A 26,465-nucleotide genomic window follows, 5' to 3' on the forward strand; every position below is an offset into this window, starting at 1 on the left:
CCCTGGCTCGTCGCTTTGGAAGCAACCTGAAATCAGCGAGCGACTTGCCTTAACCCTGGTACCTGGCACCCCTGATGACAGAACTCAAGAGGGAAAAAGAAAAACATAAGAAATAACCAACAGGGCGAAGTAACTACAGCCCTAAACACTTCAAAAGTAAATGATCTGGGCATTACCGTTCAAGGGAAGACCATACAAGTTTAACAATGTTCATGGAATCGGAAAGCTGCTTCGCACTACCAATGTGTCTGGGTTCTTGAACATGACTGAGGTCTGTGTCACCACCAAATCTCATGTGGAATTGTAATCCCCAGTGTAGTAGATGGGGCCTGGTGGGAGGTGATTGGCTCACGGGGCAGATTTCTCCCTTTGGTGCTGTTCTAATGACAAAGCCCTCAAGAGAGCTGGTTATTTAAAAGCGTGTGGCACCTCTCCCCTCTCTGTCTATTCATTCTGCTCCAGCCACGTAGCTCACAGTTCTGGAGGCTGTACAGGATGCAGAGTGGCTTCTGCTTCTGGGGCAGCTTCAGGAAACTTTCAATCATGGTGGAAGCCTCCCCAGAGACCAAAGCCACTACGCATCCTGCACAACCTGCAGAACCATGAGCCAGTTAATCCTCCTCTTTATAAGTCTCAGGTATTTCTTTAGAGTGGGACAAGAATGGACTAGTACATCCTTCAATTAAAATCACGGTGTGAAAGAGAAATGGCAGTCTGTTGAGGACTGCCTTGCATAGTTTGGTCAATCATGTCTGAAAGCTGGCCAATGAGAAGAAAAAGAGATCAACTCTCTCTTGTAGTTAATTTCCACACTAGAAATTCACTGCATTCATACCACTCATTGTCCATTGTTCTAAAACTGCATCTATTCTTCCGATCTGATTTTGCTGGCTTTATCAATTCCTGTTACTTTCCCCTTTCCTTTTCTTTCTTAAGGATTTCCATCATTACTTTCAATCCTAACGGTCCTCCCTCTGAGGAACAGTGTAAGCAGGTGGGGCAGTGAAGGTCAGTATGTGCCTGTTCCACCTGGGGCTCCCAAAAATATTGTCTTTGAATAGGGACTGTTTTTTTTCTTTTTAACTTGTGTTTGAGCCACTGTGCTTGCCCAGTTTCTGAAATTGCCCTGTGAGGCTCAGCTGCCTACCGTCCTTCCGGCCTCATGAGCCACATAGCTCACTGTCTCAAGAGGGGCTCTGGGAAGTCCCAAAGCCTTCCCAGGCCCTGCCCCAAGGCTTGTCCCTCCCTGCTGGCCCTGACATGCCAGCCAGCTCTGCTCTCCCCATCCCCAGCACCACCCAGCCAGGCTCTGGGATGCCTGTCTGGCCACATTCCAAGACAACCTGATAGTCTTTCCTCTCTGCCTGTTCTCTCCACCTGTCCTCACACACTCATCTCTCCTCCTCTGACCTCCACTATCGATTCCATGGCAATTAGAAGTCAAAACAGACAAGATAGAAAAGATATGCTGACCGTCACTCATCCACTCCCTCCCTCTTTGTATATCACCTACGGCCGGCACGCTGGATAAATTTCTGGCGCATGTGCAATTTGGAGAAATTCCAGAGGTCTGCCCTCCTTGTCTCCCTGGGTCACAGGGAGGTAAATGGCAAGGAGTTGGCTATGGTCCCCACTTTACAAATGAGGAAATTACTTCTCAAGGGCACTGAAGTCATTTTTTCATTTATAAAGTGGGGACCATAGCCATTTGACCATGGTTCTGACTCGAGCAAGGCTACACAGCCAATAATTGGTCACTCAGGTGTCAGCTTCCAATTCCTCTAATCTATCAATGTCATCATGCCCCTCAGTTGCTGGCAAGTGAACATACGAAGTAAAGTAAGGCCTTAACCCTTGAGGAACTTAGGCTTATAATGGGCTGAACAATAGATAGGTGAAGGTAAAATTTGCAAGCAGCAACAGAGAACAGACCATGATCAGGTGTCCAAGGAGTGGTGCCCACCACGAAGCATGGAAATGACAAGACGGCTGGGAATAGAAGGGGTCAGAGATGCAAACATGATAAAAGTAAGATGGGACCTGAGCCTTAGCCTTGAAGGGCAGCAGTAACCAAATTGCTGAGAAGAATGACAGGAGTGAATTGGCAGGTAGCACAGTCTGGGGAAAGGCAGTAAGACATGAGTAGGTAGAGTTTAATCAGAGAACAGGGAGAAACCAGGCTATGTAAAGGAGAGAGCCCCATCCATGAGCAGCAGTAACCAGGTTTGCTAGGCTGGCTGGGACATAGGCACTGAATGGCAGACTAAGGATCTGTCCCGGCCTTCCCATCTCGTTCTGTCTCCTTGGTAGGAATAACGTGCGCAGTTGTTCTGTTTTACAAATGCTACTCACATTGAATTTTTAAATATTTTCCTCCCCTATTTTTATTCTGTTGCCTGTTTTCTCTTGTTTCTAACATGAGTGAACCTCCACAATTTTAGAAACCTTAATGAATTTATTCACATGCATTTACCATCAATGTAAAGAAACTAATTCCCATCTTCTTGTATTAGCTTATAGTCAAACTAACAGCTTCAGGCCTGAGAATAATCTTCCCTAAAAAGAGATGTACTTTCTCTTTTCTGCTGACAAAAACTACATAACTATCCTCTTTTCCTTTTCGCCCTTGCTGGTAGGAAGCTCAGAGATACATTTTGACTCAGCCGCAAAAATAAATTAATCCCCCCTGGTTGTCATATTTGCTTTGCCTCCTGTCTCCTTTATTTTCAGTGCCTTGTATGTTTATAAAGCTTATTGTCTCTATATCCTTTGTTGAAGTTCACCTCAAAGCCTTTGTGGAAAGAGGCAAAATAAATAAACATCAACCAACCAACAATATCGCTTTCTGTTTCACTCAACTCTTTCCTTCATTCACTCAACAAGTATTCAGTGAGCCTCGACAATGTGCTAAATCTGTGCCTGGAGTTTAGGATTAAGAAAGAATGGTCTGAGTGCAGTGGCTTATGCCTGTAATCCCAGCACTTTGGGAGACCAAGGCAGGAGGATCACTTGAGGCCAGGAGTTCAAGTCTGGCCTGGGCAACATGGTAAAACCCCCTCTCTACTAAAAATGCCAAGAAAATTTAGCTGGGCGTGGTGGTACATGCCTGTAATCCCAGCTACTAGGGAAGCTAAGGCACAAAAATCATTTGAACCTGGGAGGCGGAGGTTGCAGTGAGCCAAGATCACACCACTGCACTCCAGCCTGGGCGACGGAGTGAGACTGTGTCTCAAAAAACAAACAAACAAAATAAATACATACATACATATATTTCATAAGGCTTATTGCTTCTTCACTAAAGGAAGAAGATAAATTGATTTGGTTTCATTAAGTGAGGCATATGGGAGAATTCGCTACATAAGGAAGCAGGAAAAGGAGTCCATTTCCTGAAAGTTACTTTTTAGAAGCAGGCAGGCTTCTCTCACACATCTGAGACAACCTGGCATCCAGGCATCCTATGATCTTTCTAAATTTAGTCCCACCTAGATTTTATTAGAGAATTGACCTAAGCAATACACCATAGGGTCTGTTCTTTTAACTGACAAATCAAAATTGTCTATGCCTTATATTTATATTTTATTTATATTTTTCACAACATCATATGTATATATTACAAAATGGCTAAGTTGAGCTAGTTAACATATGCAATACTTCTCATTTTTGTGGTAAGAACTCACATACTTCTCATTTTTGTGTTAAGAACACTTAAATATGGCCTATTAGTAAGATAACATAGTTATTGTTTTATGTAAGAAGCTAAACTCCTCGGGCCGTGAGTGGTGGCTCCTGCCTGTAATAATAGCACTCTGGGAGGCCAAAGCAGGTGGATTGTCTGAGCTCAGGAGTTCAAAGCCAGCCCCAGGGAACACAGTGAAACCCCATTTCTACTAAAATACAAAAAAATTAGCCAGGAGTGGTGGCATCCGCCTGTAATCACAGCTACTTGGGAGGCTGAGGTAGGAGAATAACTTGAACCTGGGAGGGAGTTGTTGCAGTGAGCCGAGATTGCACCATTGCACTCCAGCCTGAGTGACACAGCAAGACTCCATCTCGGGGGGGAAAAATAAAAAGACAAAGCTAAAATCGTCAGTAAAGGAATCTTTGCTCCAAATTAGAAATATTTTATTTAAAAATTATGCTTTAAAAAATCCCAGTTAAAATGATGCCATTACCACTGTCTACCCTCAACACACACATGAATTAATTTTAAAAATAAAGCTTATTTCTAAATCCTTACACAAAAAAACCGATTTAAAATGACACGCAATTGGTAGCAGATCCGAACCCCACAGAGCCTCAGCTTGGTGCTCTGCCTCCCCGGCCATGTGAGGACACAGCCCTCCTGGACTTTTAAACTGCCCCTCAGGAAGCAGAGCAGCATGGAAACAGCATGAAAACCAAGCCAGCCTTTCCATTCACCAGAGGTTTTCATTCCTATTCAATATACTGGACAAAGTCATCCACAGAGCAACTAAATTACTTCCTGATCTTTCTTAAAGTATTTCAGTTCTCAGGCAGACCCAGAGCATACAAAGTTGTGTCCAAAATCATCACTCTACCTTCAGGTTTCTCTGTAACCAGCAATTTACTAAAAGTACTTCCTGGGCCTCAAGGTAGGAACCTTATGAGCTTCAGATTCTGCAGCCTCCCAGTCTAACCGAAGTTACACATGATCATTAGTTTCATGTCTCAACTTGACTGGGCTACGAGATGCCCAGATAGTTGGTAAAACAGTATTTCTGGGGTGCCTGGGACAGCATTTCCAGAACAGATGAGCATTTGAATCAGTGTACTGAGTAAGGAACACCAACCCTCATCAATGTGAGTGTCATCTGTCCAACGAATAGAGTAAAAGGCGAAGGAAGGGTGAGTTCACTCCCTCTGCTTCAGCTGGAACATCCTTCTTCTCTCACCCCCTGACACTGGCACTTCTTATTCTCTGGCCTTCAGACTTGCACTAAATTCCCCACCAGCGTTCATGGCTCTCCAGCTTATAAATGGCAAATTGTGGAACGTCTGGACCTCCACAACCCTGGGAGCCATTAACATTGTGAACCTCCCCAAGTGTCTATCTCTATATGTCCTATAGGTTACGTTTCTCTTAGAGAACCCTGACTAATACTGTATACTTCCCAATGCCTGCTTCAATTCTCAAAAGAAAGCTGAATCTGATTTGTACAGTGTTATTAAATAAAGATCTCGATGACAATGTTAATTCAGGTGAATGGAACAGGTAAAACTGAGCCAAAATGCTGTGTGACACTAAAGTTCCAGAAAGATTTATAGCAAAAAGTTATTTTTTATTATTTATTTATATTTATTTTAATTTATTTCATTTTTTAGTTGGAGTATTGCTCCCATTGCGCAGGCTAGGGTGCAGTGGCGCAATCTCGGCTCACTGCAACCTCCACCTCCTGGGTTCAAGTGATTCTCCTTCCTCAGCCTCCCAAATAGCTGGGATTACAGGCATGTGCCACCACGCCCGGCTAATGTTTTTTGTATGTTTAGTAGAGATGGGGTTTCCCCATATTGACCAGGCTGGTCTCAAACTCCTGACCTCAGGTGATCCGCCTGCCTCAGCCTCTCAAAGTGCTAGGATTACAGGTGTGAGCCACTGCACCCGACCAGCAAAAAGTTATTCTTACTCTGTTTTTCAATCCTACTCTATACCAAGCTGTAATGGGTATACATACATAGACTATAAAGCATTGAGACCCCTTGTTTGTATCCCACAGTGATGTCCAAGTTATCTTCAATATGCTGTATTCATTGGTTAATGTGAGTACTTGGGGAGTTTCTAATATAACTTTTAATGTGTGTGAACAAATTGTCAATAAATCCCAGAATAGACTTTAAGAAGTCAGCATGATTTTTCCCTGCTAGATATCATCTTTAAAAAGGGTAGGAGAAAGTTGTCCGGAATAAAAAAAAAAAACAAAAAACACTTCAGCATGTAAATTAATTTTAAAATGGGCATGGTAGTTTTACATTTTGAAGATAATAAGATTAACCAGAAGGAACTGAGAGAGAAAATTATCAAACCTGAATGGGGAAAAAATGCTTTAAAAAATATGGCTGTGAAGAGAGCTGAGTCATTTGTGAGAGAATTTTAAGGCCCTGCAAAAGTCCCGAACATGGTCACAAGTGGTTTACATAAATCCACGTGCCCTCTTCTTGGAGCCAATCAACTGCTCTCCAGCCCTGCGGCGAGTGGCATCGCTAGGATGAGTCGATGACACCGTCACACAGTAGAAAACACAGCCTCCTTTCATCTCGATGATGTGCTTTCTTGCAGCTTCATTCAACTGAACCAGAAATCACATCAGACAACAGGGAAGAGACATGGGATGACTTTTGACGTGAGATTGAGAGACAGGTGGGTGAGACTTCAAGAAAAATGACACAAAGATAAGAGAGTTTCATATTCAAGATGATCTTACCCTTCTGAAAACCTAAACATCAACGTCTTAGGGCCAGAAAGTAAAACTTCTAATGAATAGGATGTGAAAGTCGCCAGGCCGACTCCTTGCCTTTCGCCATGACACTAAATGAAAGCACAGAAAGTCCAACAGCTAAATGAATGTGTAAGATTTCTCAGACAAGATCTCTGAGGTCGCTCTAATACCCAAATGTTGTTAGCAACAATAGAAAGCGCAATTTAAATATGTGATTGGGTGGTTTTTTAAAATACATTTGGGGCTCTTTTGAGAGTTCTGAAATTTCCATAGCAGCTGCGTACTTCAGACCTGGTGGCATTTGGGGAAACACTTATCAAATCCATACTTGGAGCCAATGCTGCCTGGGTGAAAACAAATTTTTTCCCTATTGTTAAGTGAAAATTCCATGAGCAAAATATTCTTACATTGTGTCCAGTAGAAATATATCTTTACACTGAAAATATTACCCTAACGAGCTTCCTTGTAATGTTTACACTGGAAATAACAGAAACATGCGGGCCCTCTCCGTCTTTTTCTCGTCTATGACATTCTCCTCCACTTTACTGAGAGAGTATGAGTAAGCTGGCAAAAAATCAACAGGGACAAAGGGAACTGCTGGCCTCTTGGTTACAGGGGGCCCTTCCGATACCATCCTGCATCTGCAATCCACCACCAGTTTCCTCCTCCGTGATGTGGCGTTCTTTAAGGAATAGTTTAGAAGGGCCTGACTTAGAACTATGCCAATAGCTCTTGGCACCACTTATTTGTAGACTCTGGCCCAACTGGCTGAAATCAGTCTTTGCTAATTTATCAGCCAGCCTAGGTCTCAGCTGCAGTTTTCAGCTTTGATCAAAGCTGAAGCCCATATCATCGTAACATCATGTGTGAGCCTGGGTCTGCATCAGCAGTGGCTGGGAAGACCAAGGAGAAGCACAGAAGGGACCCGGAGCATGGCTGGGCCACCTGCTCCCCTCATTAGGATGGGATGACACAGTGTAGCTGATTGGCCCAGGGAGAAGGGGGTGTGGGCTGGGGATGGAACAGAGGATGGTTAGAGAGGGGCTCCCAGGAGGCTGGAATTCCATCTCACCGGCTGCCATCTATTAACCTTGACTAAAGACCTGGCACTGGCCTTGGCACTTACAGATGGTTAGAAACCCAGCCCTCAAGGACTCAGAGACCAGAGACTGCTAATTCTAATATAGGTCAGACCTATAAATGCATGCATGGGGAAGAAATAATCAACCATGGGACTACAGAGAAACAAAGAAATATCAGAAGGACAGACTACAAGGATAGCTTGGCTGCAAATTCACCCCAAAACAGAGAAAATTAGAGGAGAAAAAAGGTTCCAGGACCTTCTCTCCCTTCAGTCAAATCCACTTATTAAGCACCTACTAATGCAACCATTTATTAAGCACCTTCTACATGCAAGGCACACAAATATTAATAGATAGAGTTCCAGCCCTCCAGGACTTCGAGACACAAACACAAACAACTGTGGAAAAGATTGCATGGTAATAAGATTTGCCTGTGCAAAGCACTGTGAGTGAGAGACCCTGTCTGGGGGAGGATCTGGAGAGCTTCCAGGAGAAGTTGCCATTCACAGTGAGCCTTCCAAGGTGAGTAAGGCTTCCACTTGCCAAGATGGCAGGTTAGCTTTGGCTCAACTCTTGGGAGCCTGAAAAGGTAACAATGCCAGGTGTAGAGCTTTCTTCCCTTTCCTGGAGGTTTGAAGGGGGAGGCTCACAGCCTGCAGGCAGCATGGCCTGCACTCTCTCATGAGATGTATCTCTTTGAGATATAGCTCCTTGCCCTGGAGAAAAGTGCAGCAGTTAACTGGGGCAACAGTGAGAGCCGGAATTCTGGGAGAGCACCGGGCAAAACAGAGGCTGACCCAACCGGTGGCTCCTGCACCACAACTCCCCCGTGACTTTCAGTTCAGTTACAGGCTTCTCAACCTCCCTCTCTCGGTCCTCCTATAAATGACCCACACTATGTTCCACCCACTGCTCTCCTTAACAGGCTGTGCAACCTCAGGCAACTGCTTGAACTGCTCTATCTCAAATTCGTCCTCTGTAAAATGGAGACCATTAAAACCAGAATCTCACAGGGTCCCACTGAAGGGTCCAGGGAGTAGTGCTTCGTACAGGACGTAGCCCAGAGCCAGCTCTCGGGAACTTTTGTTATATTTAAGGATCATTTTGTAACGACATGATCTCCACCACACCCACGACTTCGCCATACCCCCACATCCGCGTCTGCAGCTCTCTTCCCTTTCCCCATGGCCTGCCCTAGAAGTCCGACAGCCTTATGGGCACCAACCCAAAATTACAACAAACACCTCTGACTTTTCAGACTCCTCAAATTAATCGTCTTTCCTCAACCGTGCCTCCTTCTTCCTGGATCTCAGGGATGACGTCAGCACCCAGTTCTTCCACAAAAGAGAAGTCAGATGCCGGGACAGACTCGTCCTCTCGTTTCATCCAATAAATAGATCTGATTTACTAGAACCCCTTGGCTGGAAAATCTCCTTCCCCTTCCCATCTGGAAATACCATCTGGGGACTCTTTCTCACCTGCCCAGCCCTGGTGCCCCCAGGCTGGGGTCCCCAGCATGTCTTGCACACGATGGCCAACACACACGTCTGATCATGTCCAAGTTCTGGTTAGAGCCTCCCTGGCTCTCCATGGCTTTCCGGATAAGGCCTGTGCTGCGGTCGGCACCTGAGGCCCTCCCGGTGTCTCCTGCTTTTCTAGCCAGGCCTCCATAAATGTCGGCCTCGTGTTTAGTAAAGCATGGGTTCTCCACGAATAACTAGAATGGATGAATGAATGAACCTGCCACTTGGGGTCCTGAAAGAACCGTTCCTCTGGCCATTCTGAACTATTAATATTTCTAATTCCCTTGACATGGCACCCTTGAAGACAGGCTGTGCTTGCCGTGTACCCAGGCTAGCTTGCTCCCTGCTGGATTGTCTGCTTCCCAGGCCCTTCCCAGGTGGAGACAGTGGCCCTCGGTGCCTTAGCGGCACTTCACGTCTGTCTCCCCACTTGGGATGTTATTCCCTAGGCATCAGCTTATTGCTGGTCTTCCCACTAATCTCAGAGTTTCCTAACGTCAGGAATGATATCATATTTGTCTAGGAGTCTCTGGGCACTGCCCGGTCTAACGCCGCATTCTGTTAATGATTTATTAACCTGCGAAGGAATGGGCCACGTGCCAATTGTGTCATACAAACAACACAAGCGAAGGGAGACAACAGTGTGGCATCTCTTTTTCCTTTTGGCTTTATTTCCATAGGGCTTTCCAGTATATATGCCCCAATCTGTCTTAGGAGAAGAGAATGGACCTTGGGGGCTTTTTTCCCCTTCCTTTATCTGCCAGACTCACTTCCTGCTGCATTGATTGACTTTTGGAAGGTTCGCCTTTCCCTCAAATTTCTCATGATGATGAATAACTATAATTGCCACTGAATGGTCCAGTTTAGCATAGAGAAAGCCAACCAACAGTCACCAGCAGACTTTAAACGCTTGCTGTTGAAACAGCCAAGAAAAGTTCATTAAGCGCTGAGCAAGAAAAAGAGCAGGAAAATGAGACAGAACCGCTCCCTGGGGCATTGCAAAAGCAGGCCTTTGTGAGGAAACATTCCTGAAGGAATCTGGGGAAATGACATTATAAAACTGCAACAGACGGCAGGATAAGACAATGGGCTCCCAAATAACTGCATGGCGCCACACCAATGCTCCTTGCAGAGGGAGAGCACATCACAGAGCCCTTGAGAGGCAGGCTGGAGAAGGCTGCCCCAGCACACCCGAACGTCAAGGTGGTTTCAAACTTCTCAATTGTTTCTCTTTCTTTCTTTCTTTCCTTCTTTCTGTTTTGTTTTGGAGACACAGTCTCTCTCTGCTGCTCAGGCTGGAGTGCAGTGGTGCCATCTCAGCTCACTGCCATCTGCCTCCCTGGTTCAAGCAATTCTCATGCCTCAGCCTCCCAAGTAGCTGGGACTACAGGCACACCACCACGCTCAGCTAATTTTTGTATTATTAGTAGAGACGGAGTTTCACCAGGTTGCCCAGGCTGGTCTCAAACTCCTGACCTCAAGCAATCCACCTGCCTCAGCCTCCCAAAATGCTGGAATTATAGGCATGAGCCCCTGCGTCCGGCCTAAACTGTTTCTTTAAAGACCATTTGTACTCCCCTTGCCTCAGCACTGAAGGGTATGAGAATTCAGGAAAGCATGCCTCCCTCCTCTCAGTTTGCAGTTGAAAACTGGTCAAGAGGAACCAGGTACATTTGAGTTTTTTCTAAAGAAGCCAAGGGTTAAAACCATGGCACTATACCATGGACAGCTTCGAAATGAACAGAATTGTTTTCACACACAGGACCAGCCAGAGGTAAAGGTGCATTTTCAAAACATGTGGTGTCAATGCAATGTGCAGAAACTGTGAGGGGCGGGGGAGGGGGACTTTAAGTATGATGGCCATATTGTGTATTGTCCACACGAGGTCATGTCTGAGAGCAAAAGGAGACGTTACTACTTACAGGATCTGGACAACTCATTGTAAACCAGCACTACCCAGGCAAATAAGTGAGTCTGGCCACCTCACTCTGAGTAATGTACTCCGTGAACAAATTGCTGAGGTGAGGAGGAGAAGGAATATCTGGGTTGTAGAGGCCAACACATACTTTTTTAAAAAATAAAGAAAGAGGCTCTCTCTGGACTTAGTACTTTGACTTTTTCCTGATGCAGTTTCAACCCAAATCACACAGGCATTTCTTATCAGCAAACGCAGCCAATAAAATACAGAAGGACCGTGAGAGAGGCGGGCCAGAGCTCTTGTGAAAGTCTTTCAACACACTGGCAGGCTTCTGCCAACAGGAAAACATTTAGCAAGAGGTGTGCAAGCTACTTGTAGACACAACCCAAAGATTCAAAGGTAGCTATGATCTGGCACACAACAGCACGTCCCCTTTAAAAATAAGCCCATAAAAGGGAAGCTTTGCTTCACGTGTCTAAGTGCAGGTGATTTTGAAAAAGTGAGAAACAGATATATTACCTGGGCAGTGGAAACGCCCGGGTTCCTCCAACTTCAGAACTGGCTGAGCCCACAGCACTGACCTTACTGACTACTTCAAGGACAGGTGATTTGAGACAAGCCTTCTTCAAGTCCCCACCCCAATAAAATCACCTGGAAAAATCTGAAGTCAGGATAACTATAGTTAAAATCAAACAAAAGCCCAGCAGATAGTGCGAACAAACAGACAAACAACGAAAATCAAGAGCGTTTCCTTGCAGCAGGTTCTTCTGTTCAGTGGCCAAAATTGTACTCCTGGATCCTTCATTTTAAAAATAAATAAATAAGGCCAGGCACGGTGGCTCATGTCTGTAATCCCAACACTTTGGGAAGTTGAGCGTGTGGATCTCTTGAGCTCAGGAGTTCAAGACCAGCCTGGGCGACATGTGAAAGCCCATCTCTACAAAAACTTCAAAAGTAGCCAGGCATGGTTACTTTTGTGCGCCTACCTGGCACAGGTGTGCGCCTGCCTGGCTACCCAGCTACTCAGGAGGCTGAGGTGGGAGGATCGATGGAGCCCGGGAGGTCCAGGCTACATTAAGCCACGGTCACATAACTGCACTCCAGCCTGGATGACACAGGGAGACCCTGCCTCAAAAAAATAAAAATAGATCGAAGTCCTCTTGGCTCATCCTCAAATGCAAACCTGAAGGAGAAAGTGGGCTTCCCACCCATCTCAGATCTCCACTTGTGTGCGGCCACCTTGCAGTGATGCTCTTGGTGCTGGAACATAATGAGGGGTCATGAGGAAGACATTGTCAAAATCCTCAGAGAGGAGAGAAGGAGAGGCTGCCCCCCGGCACAGAGGCCAAGTTGCAAGCTGACACAGCCTAGCTGCGAGGCAGCCGAATAGGCACACCGCAGTGGGTGGGAACAATTCCTTCTGGGCTCAGCACATCTACTGGTCTTGAGCAAGTCCTTCATTCTCTGGAGACAAGCTGGGACTTGGCTCATCTCAGATGGAGACGCTGTGCAAAGAGCAGGTTGCTGAGCACACAGTGCCAGACAAGCCCACCAATTTTTAACATTGTGTTAAAACATTGTGTGTTCTGTGTGTTCTGGGTGTGTGACCTGCAAAGAAAATGGAAGCTCCTGGAATTCTGCTTTCTGTTGACTGTCCTCACGAAGTCTATTCACCCCGAAACTTGCCTACAGCACTTGCCTTTCCCCAAGCTAAGTTCACATTTTGGCAAAGTAAACCTGTTCATGTGAACTAAGGTAAAACTTCATTAACTTGGAATCGGCTGATTTGGAATCATTCACACTAGGCTGAAGTTTAACTTCACACCCAGCAATCCATTTCTTCTTTACACAGCAATTTAAACGTATAAACAGTATTTGGAGGGGGAAGTGTCAAAATGCATCAGAGAATACATTGTTTCAACACATCCAAAGCACTCACTCACAAATAATCGTTACAGGAAATAAGTCATCGTTAAATATTCAGTAATTGTAGCTCCCTAAAGACTCCTAATAGGCAACATTTCTATTTTAGTTTTGTTATTGTAGCTCATGCAGTTCCTCTGCTATTCAGACTGGCGTTTCCCTAAATTCTCTCAAATGAGTGTCATCTTATTCCATTTGAAATGAAAAGGGTCCTATGTCTAATAAACATTAATTTTACAGTGCTTCATTTAGTACCCAATCAGAAGGTGGTATCGACTGTGCTGATTTTTATATTTGAAAGTGAAGATCCAAAAGTTTCCAGTTGCTCTGCTACTAAACACTTTCTTTGTACCCCATACCATGCTCTGTGTCCTACAGGAGATATGAATCCAGCTAGGCAGGCAAGTCTAGCCCTTACGAATATAATCCAATCCCAAAGTCTAGAGTATTAAATCCAAGCAAAACAGAAAATCTCCAAAGGCAAGAGACTGAGCAGAATTCACACCTGAGCCCAGAAGACTGTTTCAGTCCTCTGGAACTTGGCACATGCTGTATTTCCTTGGGTTAAGAGAGCACTTTCTCGCCACCACCTCCTGGGCTGTCTGCGTAAGTCAGCTCAACAATGCCTCCTGAGATGCTTTTGGGCCCTGGTGCTCTTGATCTAATAACAGCATCAACATGCCTGCCATTTGCCTCACACTGTGCATGCCCCTGCCATCGCACATGACATTTCACATTCCCCTGTGCATCTCTAGTTTCTCCACAACTGTACTGCGCACTCCTTGAGGGCAGAGACCACGCCAATGCCTCTGGGAGTGACCATCATCTTCCAAGGAACCAGGAACTCGTTGAGCTCTCGATAGAACTTTGTCAAATGAGTGAATGGACGAACTTATTCCTGTGTTCTACCTCTCTGGGGAAATGTCCTGGCTTTAGACATTAAGAAGTAAGTCAGGGCTGTGACGTGGTTCCCCAATAGCCCTCCTGCATCAGAAGTTGTGCAGCCCTGCTGAGTGTGGTCATCATTTTTAAACATCACCATTGCCAGAGAGTTACAAAGGTGCTACCATTCTTCCACAGGGGAAAGTCCCTCAGCAGAGTAGACAGTGAGCTCTCTGTCTCCATGACTCACACCTACCAGCCCTCAGCCACCTTCAGGTGGTCCCTTTGAACTGCTAGCCCATCCTCAAGCATCCGCCTATAATCATCTCCATGGCAACCACATCCTATAATCATCTCCATGGCAACCACATTGCTTACATGATAGTACCTGTTCATAACAATAAGCTCCTCTTCTGGAAAGAGAAAAACCAGTCTCATAAATATCCTGAGCAGGTGAACAAAGTACTGGTGTTCTTGAGGTAGGCTTACTTCAAGAGCCTCTAAAATAACAGTGTGGACTATGATTCAGCCCATGAATGCAAATAATGCATGAATGCCTAAGGAACAGATATTTTGCTGCCTTCTTTTCATGTATATTTCAGTGTTTTCACTTGCTGGATCTACGTAGTCTGCTGGACTTCATTTCTTTTTTACTTCAACTTTTCTATTGTTACCCTCCCTAATACATCTGTTGCCAAAGAACATGTACTCTGATGCCAAAATCTTATTTCACAGAAAGTTAATCAGTCTTTGACCTTTCCTAACTTCATGTGGGTGACCCATTTTGTTCCTGAGGTTTGAATCGCTCTTTAACCTGAATTCAAACTTTCAGTGTTCTAATTAAACTTGATTCTAACCTAAGCTTCAATTTTTTAAAAAATGCCCTCTAGAACCCCTCACCCTGCCAACATATGGTCAGCTTTAATCACTGGATTCATGAGGCAGGGGACTGTACTGGTCTCTGCCTCTGATGTGCCAGGACCTTCTGCTGTTGCCACGACCAGAGAGAGGTGTCCTATCTGCACGTTCCTACCCCTACCCCACACTTCCCCTGAGTCCTGTGCAGGCAAGAGACCAGAAAGTCAGCCTAGGAAGACACAGGCTCCAGTGGCGCCCAGATCTCCACGATGCTCACTGCCTCTCCACGCATCTTTCTCAGTCCATTGTCAACCACATCCTAGACTAACCAGAGAGCTGGGCCTGCTACAAGCAGGGAAGCAGGGAAGACAAGGTGCTGATGGGGCACATGGGAAAAACCACTGTCTTCACATCATCAAAGCCAGCTCTGAATTCTGCCTTCCTGCTTAGTAGTCACATAAGCTTTGACAGGTGGGTCACCCTTCTGTGCCTCAGTTACTCAGATGTAAAGGGACAATAATAGTAATGTCAACCCCATGAGGTGGTTGCAAAGATTAACTGAGATAACATAATTAAGGCACCAGAGCCTGGCACACTATAAACACTCAATAAATGTAGACTTTTATAGACTGTCATCTATCTGTCTATCATCTCTATGTATCTATATCTAAATATATCTTACTCCTCTAATCAATTACCCACTTCTTGGGAACAGATACCATTCTGATTTATCTTTTCATGATCAGAGAAGGTAGTCATGAAGTGCTAATTGATTTAATGTTGTTAAATTCTCACGCTAACCCAACCTGCTGTCACTTTCAAAATATTTTAATTATTATAAGATATTGTAAACAAACATATGGACTTCTCTTTTTCCTTTCCATACCAGGCTTCCTGGGATAATTTTTTAAACCTCTATACATCTTGCTTCTTATGAGAACATCTGCAACCCAAAGCAGCCAGAAGCTTGGGAAATAGTCCAGCAGACAGTTGCCACCTCACATAGGTAATGTCACATGCATGGAAGCTGTCAACAGAGAGAGACAGAGAGAAAGAGAGAGTCAGGGCAGAGAGAAAAAGACAGACAGAGACAGAGAAAGAAAGAGAAATAGGAAGACAGAGCCAGACTCAGACATGGAGAGAGACAGAAGGAGGCCAAGACACAGAGAGAGGGAAGGAGAGAGACGGAGAGAGAAGAAGAAAGAGACAGACAGAGAGATCAACCAAAGTGAACTATTGAATTATAAACAGATGTGCGTCTTATTTTGGGAGTACTTCACACAGCCCTTCACTACAGACTACACGGTATCTGGCAAGACCAATAAGTTATTTATTTGGGCAAAATGGAGGCAGAGGGTGGTTATCTATACGCATCAGGTAAAAAATAAAATTTTCCCTAACATACAGAGGCTGTTAAAGTCAAGTTGAATTTTTTGGTTTGAAATAACTGGGTAATGTTTCAAACATCTACTTCATGCCATATGGGAAAGATACACTCTAAAGGCATCTTGAGCATTAAAGGCATTTTCAGCAAAATGCTTATGAGTGTTGACTACGTGCCAGGTGGCAAAAAGATGTTCTTGCCTTAGCAGAGGGGAGGCAGCAGTGAAACAAGGGCATTGAAGTAAGCAAAGGCCATCAGCGCTGTGATAGACACTGTACAGTGTGTGTGTTAGGGGAGGGGGATAATTTAAGCTTGCAAATGAGCTTTACAAGTGAGATCCTTTTTTATATGTATTTTGAGATGGAGTTTCACTCTGTTGCCCAGGCTGGAGTACAGTGATGTGATCTCAGCTCACTGCAACCTCCACCTCCTGTGTTCGAGAGATTCTTCTGCCTCAGCCTCCTGAGTAGCTGGGACTACAGGTGTGCACCACCACACCCAGCTATTTTTTGTATTTTTAGTAGAGACGGGGTTTCATCATGTTGGCCAGGCTGGTCTCGAACTCTTGACCTTGTGATTCGCCTGCCTAGGCCTCCCAAAGTGCTGAGATTACAGGCGTGAGCTACCACGCCCAGCCAAGTGGGGTCCATTTTAAAAAGTAGACAAAGTAAAAATTCAAGTGTATTCAAAACCATACTTAGGCCAGGCGTGGTGGCTCACACCTGCAATCTCAGCACTTTGGGAGGCCGAGGTGGGCAAATCATCTGAGGTCAGGCGTTCCAGACCAGCCTGACCAACATGATGAAACCCCGTCTCTACTAAAAACACAAAAATTAGCCAGGCATGATGGTGGGCATCTGTAATCCCAGCTACTCAGGAGGCTGAGGCAGGAGAATCGCTTGAACCCAGGAGGCTGAGGTTCCAGTGAGTGGAGATGGCACCACTGCCCTCCAGCCTGGGTGACACAGTGAGACTCTGTCTCAAAAAACAAACAAACAAACTACACTTGGCATGGTGTCCAAATGTTCCCATCTAAGACCAACTCATAACAAACCCTGAGAAAAGTGTTCCCAAATCATCCCTCTTCCACTGCTGTAATTGTTGGAGTAGAGCCACAGAGGCAAAAGCCCAGCCCGGAAAAATGCCTGTCTCTCACCAGTTTGTTACAGGAGGATTGAATATACCCTGGGACAGAAGAGACTCCTGCAGCAGGACAGTACCTAAACCAGAGGCCAGTCCCTCCAGCACCACCGTGGAGAAACAACAGCTCCTCCTCTCTTAGACTCCAGCACACTGTCTCACTTAGGCACACCAATGTGTTTCTCCAGTCCAGTCAATCAGCAAACACTACTGAGTGGCCATCATAGGCACCCAGGCTTCCCCTGGAAACACCAAAGTGAAAAGACCCCACTGCCCAGGATGCCAGCACTGATCCTTCATGTAGCATTTCAGCAACACATGACTCACAGCAGGCAAACTACAGGGATACAAATGAAACTGGGAAATCCATGCATGGGATTTGTCTTCTTGTTTGGTCTCTTCTCCCAGATCAGTGAGTGTTCCCCTTGGAGCTCTCTGGAGGACAAAGCAGGGTGCATCTTGTGCCAGAATTATTGGGGCTGCTGCCTCCACTCAGGAGGCTCCTATTTCTCCATCACCCAATCCAAGAATCCCTCCATCAAGTCTGACCCTAGAAGGTGCAGCCAGAGTGCAACCTCCTGCCCTGCTGAGCCTCACTCCAGCCCTTGATGGCTGGAGCACCCCCTGACATCTGTGTTTGTGCTGCCTGCTTCCCATACCCTTAGCCAGCCAGGTCACTCACAGGAGGGTGGCCAGCTCCTGTCTCGGAGCCAAATGTCTTCTTTCTACCCCATCATTGTTTGGCCTCCCATCAATCAATTTCTGGCTCATTATAAAATTAGCATACCCACAGTTGCCACAACCTACAGATGACTGTTTTTGTCTGAAGCTTTTTAAAAAGCAGATTCTTCAGAAGCTATTCTAGATAAACATATGCCACCCTTATATATAACCAGGATTTTGGAAGAGGGTTATGCATTTTACCTTCTGATGAAAAATGTCATTCTTCCACCAATCACCAGTGCCCGTCAGCCTCCCCATCCCAAACCAAGTCTATTCTGGGCCCTGAAATTCTATTCACTCCTTGGAGTTAAAACTTACAGGATCTCTGGGAAGCTGAATATATACCAGCTATAATTCCTGCTGTTGTGGGTTTTAGTGATCAGGTCAGTTGTCCATGACTGTTGATGAGCAGGACCCTGCTAGAAGGAGGAACAGAGGGTCCAGAGGCACCCCAGGACCAGGCAGTGCCAGGGAGCCAAAGAAGGGGGGATTACAGAAAGAGCAGTCTTAGGACCTGGACTCACACCTGCATAGCAGCACCTTGGCCTTGTGGGAAAGCGGAGAAGATGTGAACATCCTCCACTGTGCCTAATTCATTTGGAAGGCACCTCCCTTGAAAATCACAGCTCATGAACTTCTGTCATCTCTGCAACGCCCTTTCCCTCAATGTTACACAAGTTATCACACGTCATTATGTCATTGCATCACACACCTTAAAGGGATGGGGTAAATTTTTTAAAAATTCTTAGCGGTGGCTCAAGCCTGTAATCCCAGCACTTTGGGAGGCTGAGACAGGCGGATCACAAGGTCAGGAGATCAAGACCATCCTGGCTAACCCGGTGAAACCCCGTCTCTACTAAAAACTACAAAAAACTAGCCGGGCGAGGTGGCGGGCGCCTGTAGTCCCAGCTACTCGGGAGGCTGAGGCAGGAGAATGGAGTGAACCCTAAAGGTGGAGCTTGCAGTGAGCTGAGATCCGGCCACTGCACTCCAGCCTGGGCAACAGAGCGAGACTCCGTCTCAAAAAAAAAAAAAAAATTCTTAGAAAAATGGCCACATTTTAGCATCTTAATGATGGCATCGGAGAAGCCCACCTTGCTTTCCTTTTCAGGTATTTACTCTGCAAAAACCATCCCCTTTCTCAGTCAAGAGCTTCATGATGCATTTCCAGAAGCAGGAGGCCCCATGGGAGCCCAGGCAAAACTTGCAATCCTGATTGAGATGTCTGGGCAGGTCTGGCTGAACCGTGGAGGGACTCTCTGGAACTCCATTTGCACCAGAAACAGAAAGCCTCCTGGGAGACTCCTCCTAAGGTTATGGAAGGCCAGGAACACAAGATTCTTCAAGTCACAGTGCAGTGAGTTCACAGGGGAATGGGCAACCCCAGTATAGGTGGCCTTGGCACATCTTCACCCTTCGCAGTTCCTGAGGGTCCCCGGGACCACAGGAGGGGGTGGCGGACCTGCGAGTAAGGCTTGGGGCTGAAAGTGACAGAAAAACCTAACCACAGCGGCTTAAACAAAGAAGGGACTTATTTTTCGGTTTAGTGGCCCAATGCTGAGATCTCTGAGACCGCCTTGGCCTCTCCCTCAAGGTCTCCAGTAGTGGGAACTGCTCCACCTATCACATCTGCCTCTCTTTCATCAGAAGAGAGGAAACAAACCCTGTAGCAGAAGTTTTCAGGAACTCTAAGCAAACTTGCTTTCTTATGTCTCTTTGACCAGCTGTACCCACATGGCCACCCCCAGCTGGGAGGCAGCCAAGGCAAAGGGGGTTGGAAATGGAGGTTGGAACAGTCAGCCTGCCCCAAGGGGAACACAGCAAGAAGGGATGAGCTTGGAGTCAGCAACACCGCTTTCATGCCCAGTCCCAAACTGAGAAAGCAGCGCCCGCCACCTGCAAAGAGCACGGGGTGGCTTGGACACACGGTGGACGGCTTCACATCGGTGCCGCCTCATGGCTGGGGCTCTCCCTGTGCAGCATGGTGCCTCACGGTGCCGCCTCATGGTGCCTCTGGGTGCCATGTCATGGCACACGGTGCCGCCTCATGGTGCCTCTGGGTGCCACGTCATGGCACATGGTGCCACCTCATGGAAGTTCTGGGTGCCACGTCATGGTACACTGTGCCACCTCATGACTGGGGCCCTCCCTGTACAGCATGGTGTCTCACGGTGCCACCTCATGGTGCCTCTGGGTGCCACGTCATGGTACACTGTCCCACCTCATGGCTGGGGCCCTCCCTGTGCAGCAGTGGGAGGTGGTCCCGGGGCTCTGGGACAGCCCCACAGAGACGTAGGTGAAGCCCTGAAAGCACCTTCGTGGTGTACATGGGTCTCCCGAAGGAGCTTGAGTAGGAAAGCGGGGGGCAAAGAGGATGCCACATAGGAAGAGAGGAGGAACTGCCACGCATCCATATGGGAGCCCCTCGGTCCTTCCAGGAATAACTGAGTGAGATTTCTCCTGGGCCTGAGTTCCCACGGTAGCAAGAGACCACGCTGGTATCCCTGGCTTCCCAGCTTGGGGAAACAGTGACCTTCAAGAACTGGAATCCACTAATCATGTGACCGAACAAATAAAAGACCAGAGGACCATTGGCTAGGGCACTAACTTGAGAATTTATTTCTGAAAAACAAAGTTTTCTTTCCCGAAGAAGTGGGATATGAAACATTTACAGAGGGCCTAATGCATGCCAGATACTTTACACAGATTGTTTTATTGAATCCTTATAACCACCCTATAAATAGCCATTATTTTCATTTACTGATAAGAAAACTGAGACTCAAAGATTTCGAAAAATTTATCTAAGATCATGCACCTAAAACGTGGAAGAGCCACATAAACCCCACAGATTTTCTGAATCCAAAGTCCACAATCCATCCTGAACAGTGCTTGGGTGCCAATTCCTCAAGTTTTATCTGAAGAATTATTTGTGTTCTATATAATACCCCACCTATATCTAAGAAGATATACTCCTATATACACCTTACCACCAGCTACCTAGTAATGCCCCTTAATGTTGAAGATAATGAAAATGCTGGGACTTTCCTCAAATGCATAGGAAGGTGGGAAATCCAGGTCACACCCAGACTCACAAGCTCCTTTAACAGTGCTGTCTACACCAAGGCTAGCGTCCTGCCTGTGAAATCCAGTCACCCATTAAATGGCTCAGGGATACCCAGGATGAGGGTAAACCAACCGAGATACAATTTAAGGAGAGCCAAAAATCTCCATCATCAAGATAAATAACATTTTCATGCAACATTTGTTTTCTTAACTATTATGGATACATAATAGTTGTACATATTTATGGAATATGTGTGGTATTTTACTATTAATAGAAGCATACTATGTGTGATGATCTAATCAGGGCAGTTGTGCTATCCATCCCTCAAGCACTTATCATTTCTTTGTGTTAGGAACGTTCCAGTTTTTGAAATTGGAATTTTAGTTTCTTTCTAGTTTTTATTGAAATATATTTTTGAAATATACAATATCTGAGTTATTTTTGAGTTTTTGAAATATACCATAAATTATTGGTTACTAGAGTCTCCCTGTTGTGCTACTGAACACCAGATCTTACTCTTTCTACCCAGTAGTATTTTTGAACCCATAGTGGGGAGGAGGAACCAAAAGAGGGGATGGTTAATGCAATATTTTTAAAAATAAAAATTAAAGCAAAAAATTCGTGATGAACAAAGTATCAACATTTTAAATAAAGACAAGGTGTTTGTTTGCTTGTCTGTTTCCAATCAGCTGTGGTTCCCGGGCGCCATGGCCTCTCTGTCCCCATGGGACTACTGCATGAGGGTTCTCGGTGGCATGCTGTGTTAGGCTGTTTTTGCATCACTGTAATGAAATACCGAGGATTGGTTAATTTATAAAGAAAAGAGGTTTGATTGGGTCCTGGTTCTGCAGGCTGTACAAGCATGGTGCTGGCATCTGCTCAGCTGCAGGGAGGCCTCAGGGAGCGTTTACTTGTGGCGGAAGAAGGGGGTGCAGGCCCCTTACATGGCAAAAGCAGGAGCAAGGGCTGGGGTGGAAGTGCCACACACATAAACAACCAGATCTCATGAGAACTCACTCACTATCATGAGGACAGCCCCAAGCCCTGAGGGATCCTCCCCCATGACCCAAGCACCTCCCACCAGACCCACCTCCAACACTGGAGATTACCTTTCAACATGAGATTTGAGCAGGAACAACCATCCAAACCGTATCATGTGTGGATAGAACAACACTGGGCTTCGTATCTAGTCATGGGTTTTGATTCCAGAGGTTCTATCATGTTTTCTGCTTGGTTCAGAACACGGAGGACATTCTAGCAAGTACACATGGGGGGTGCATGTGCTTCCTCTTGCCTCAGGCTCCAGTTTGGCCCCACGTGGCATGGGCACAGCCCATCATTTAGTCAGCACAGAAAGGTGACGGGAAACTGCACGAGGAAGAGAATCTATGGTGGAATTAGTGCGTTCACAGCTTCCCGTGGGCTAACAGCACCACGCACACTCCACATGATGTGAACTGCCGAGTCCCTTGCAAACATCCCTCTCTTTGGGAGAGACTGTAATTTTTAAATGACCCTAACAATCTTGACACAATCTTGCCACTCCGAAAGACACCAGTGTGTCATAGGAGCAGATGCAAAACATGTTCCTTGTTCATGGAAGCAATGATAATTACTTTGACAACAATAGAGAAGCTAGAAGGTATTAGGCTGGGAACAAGACAATGCAAACAGGACTGGATTAATTTGCATTAAAAAGATTGCAAGCGCAATTAGCACCTCATTAATATGACATAAATGTTAATTTATACAGATCCCAAGTGACCCTCAACTTCCTTCCTCCCCACCAGTGTGATGGTGTTGTAGGAAGCCCTCCGTGGGAGTCGCTCTCAAAGGCTGGGAGCAAATCCATCTGCCCAGCCCTTCCAAGGAGGTGCAGATGAGCTCCAGTGTCCACTTAGCTGAGTGTCCACTTAGCTGAGGCCACAGCAACCTTCTCACACAAAGGGGTCGCCTGTGGGAATCCCACCGCAGCCCGCAGAAGGCTCTGTGTTCACAGGGGAGCCGCAACACTGCTGCACACAACAGCGCAGTGGCCATGGTGGCCCAGGAAGGGCTGCATCCACGCTGGGAGGGTCGGAGCCCGCAGAGAACTGCACAGCTAAGGTTTTCCACCACGAACCTGCAGCTCATTAGGATCAAAGCAATTGCCTGGAATCACTGATTTCTTTATACCACTCCAAAAATAAAATAAAATAAAACCCTGGAGGGTTGTGAATGGCATGAGATATAATCGCACCACTTGAGAGTGAGAGGCACTTAACGCCCTGAGGGTGAGATTAGGGCATCCTACATCAAAGGACGCTGTCCCAAAATAGTTCACCAAGTAAATCATTTCACACAATTCATTGTAAACGACGCTGCCAGGAAGAGGAGATTCTGGAGAGCTTCTACCACCCCTTTTATTCTCCGCTGACCCTTAGGAAGAAGGAGACAGGATAGAAAAGGAGTCTGAGGGTAACTGGGTGTGGGCAGCTCCCTGTGGGAAAGAAATCTCACTGTTATTCTCACTTTGACTTACAGGGACTCTGACCTCCAGGATGTGGTTAAACACACACACAGTCACAAACACAATCCCACATATTCTCACACACATACACACACACAGCTTGTGCCAGAATCTACCTCCATTTAAGAGTTGTCCTGGGTGTTCATCACCACATCAGTCTTGCAAAGCCTTCTGCAGCTCCACCTAGGGACATGACGACAGCACCCCAACACCTGTCCCACCACCCCAACACCTGTCCCACAACAGCATTCACCAGCTCCATGGTGGATCCATGATGCAGGATAGTCTCCCAAATCCAACTTAACTCCAAAGATGTGCAGAGCAACCACTGAGTTCAGAACACTCTGCCAGGTACAGCGGGGTGCAGGGGATTCCGAGCAAGTCCCCGCGGGGAGGTTAACACAGCGACTAAGATGGATGGACCCCAAGAAGCCATTCAAAGCCATTACCAGGATAGAGAAGAACGAGGATGGTTAAGAGGACCTCATGGAAGAAGTCAAATCCGAAATGGTCCTCCTGAAGAATGAGGGAATTTCAGTAGCCCCACATGGATAGAAGCACTCACACAAAGGGAAGAACACAGGCCAAGGCACGGCACAGGGGACTCGAGATGGGTGCTCAGAACCCAAGTATAGGCCGCAGTTCTCGAAACCCTCTGAGACGTGTCACATAGCAAGCACACGGACAAGGAACCAGGGTGTGGAAACGGGAATCGACTCAGAGAATGTGAGGCAGAGTCACTAGATGGGTGTTTCTCAAACTCAGATCCCAGGATGTACTGTCAGATCTGCAGCTCTTCCTTGGAAAGTTAAAAGTTGACTGTTTTCCTCGTGATAATCGTCTCAGAGGAAAGGCCGCTCTATGCCTATCTTGCACCACCTAGTTCGCTTCCTAACCTGTGTTTGCTTCTGTGCTTATGGGGGTGTTGGTGCCGCGGAGCTCTGCTTTAATGGGTGAAGCCCAGGAGAAAAGAATAGAGGCGACTTGATGCACGAAGAGTGAAGTTGAGCCAAGCAAAAGGTCAGATGGCCCCACAAAGCACAGCGTGAATGAAAGCTTCACAGACGTTCACGTGGAGGACTCCGGTGGGAGAAGTGAGTCTCCAGAGACAGGGCAGTGTACGAGGCTGGCTCCACCAGGCCTGGCCCGGCCACCAGCACCGGGACACAGCCGGGTCAACAAAGCATTGTCGTAAACTCCAACGGCAGTGGGTTTGGGTTTGGTGCATACGTCATTAGAAAAACTCTCTAGTTTTATAAACATGTAGAACTACACACCGAAAAAGGTTGACTCCTAGTTGTGTTTTTGCATAAATAGAACATGTTTAAAACAACACCAGGGGACCGAGGTTTTTTTCCCCTTTTCAAAGGAGTTGCTTCATTACTCCAGTCCGAGAAACGCTGCCCCAGACAGGGAGCTTATTGAGGGCAGGGACCAAGTCTCACTCATCTCTGGACTGCTGTTTCCAGCTGGGGCCTGGCATGTGGTAGGGATTTGACAGAAACCAGTCGAATCACATGGACATCTGGGTGTGTGACATCTGTTGGAGGCACCGCGGATTAATCCTCCAGGTGCTGTGGTAGCCCTTGGACAGAGCAGGTTATGGCAGATGATAGTGAGCCATGTACTTTGGATGACACACAGTCACCCAGAGGAACAATCACACTCACCTCAGCACAGCTGTCCATGCTAATTTAGAGGACAGCAGTGAGCAGAATGGAAATTCAGGAACGGGTACTGCAGGTCAATGAAATTCCAAGATACCGTCCCATTTTCTCAAGGGATTCTTTATGTATATTTTTAACTTTCTGAATTTTTACGAGTGTATATTACTTATTTTTAGGAAAGTTTAAAATACTAAAAAAGTACAAAGACTAATATAACAGATACCCATATTCTCAACATCCAGAATTAACAATTACAATGGGCCCTCCCCATCCATGGGTTCCCAAATCTTCACAGATTTAATTAACCCAGGATCAAAAATGTAGTTAGAACTACGATGGTTGCATCTGCACTAAATACGTACACTTTTTTCCCTGTCATTATTCCCTAAACAATACAGTTTAAGAACTAGTTACACAGCATTTAGATTGTATTTGGTATTATAAGTCATCTAGAGATTATTTAAAGTAGAGGGGAGGACATGTGTCGGTTATATGCAAATACTGCCGAGTTTTGTATCGGGGACTGGAGCATCTGAGGATTTTGGTATGTTGGGGGATCCTGGAACTAATCCTCCATGGATACCAAGGGATGACCTTATTTATATTTTCTCTAATTTGCATGAAATATTTGTATCAAACACATTTTGAATTACAGAAGTAATATGGATATAGTATCTATTAAAGGAGGAGGAAGAAGAAGAAAAAGAAAGAGAGAGAGAGGAAGTAAGGAAAGAAGGAAAGAGGGAGAAAAAGAGATGAGGGTAGAGAACTAATCATACATAAAGCAGAAGCAGGCCAGGTGAGGTGGCTCATGCCTGGAATCCCAGCACTTTGGGAGGCCGAGGCGGGCGGATCACAAGGTCAGGAGATCGAGACCATCCTGGCTAACACGGTGAAACCCCGTCTCGACTAAAAATACAAAAAACTAGCCGGGCATGGTGGCAGGCGCCTGTAGTCCCAGCTACTCGGGAGGCTGAGGCAGGAGAATAGTGTGAACCTGGGAGGCGGAGCTTGCAATGAGCCGAGATTGTGCCACTGCACTCCAGCTTGGGCAACACAGCAAGACTCCACCTCAAAAAAAAAAAAAACAAAAAACAAAAAAAGCCGAAGTGACTTTTCAACCAGTTCCAGGACTATTGAGCTTGTCTGCTTCACCTTCTTTTCTGAAACAACCTCCCTCCTAACCTTTTTATGTTCACATGCATATATATGTATCCATATATGTATGCATTGTTTTGTGTGTGCTTAATTTGCATGAATATCACACTCAAAGTTCTATTCAACTTGTTTTTTCACTTATCACTATAGTTCTGAGTATCTGTTCATATTGACATACA

General features: G+C 46.0%; 1 long non-coding RNA gene across 1 annotated transcript in view; it reads right to left on the reverse strand.

Moving 5' to 3' along the window:
* The window catches only part of LOC111531642, an 81,136-nt gene extending 62,702 nt beyond the window's left edge, over positions 1-18,434 (reverse strand). Inside the window, exon 1 of the long non-coding RNA XR_003309530.1 lies at positions 18,207-18,434. This is a non-coding gene — a long non-coding RNA (uncharacterized LOC111531642). The remainder of the gene's footprint in view (positions 1-18,206) is intronic.
* Positions 18,435-26,465: the final 8,031 nt, after the last annotated feature.

Source organism: Piliocolobus tephrosceles, chromosome 15, assembly GCF_002776525.5.
Source record: "Piliocolobus tephrosceles isolate RC106 chromosome 15, ASM277652v3, whole genome shotgun sequence".
Taxonomy (NCBI): domain Eukaryota; kingdom Metazoa; phylum Chordata; class Mammalia; order Primates; family Cercopithecidae; genus Piliocolobus; species Piliocolobus tephrosceles.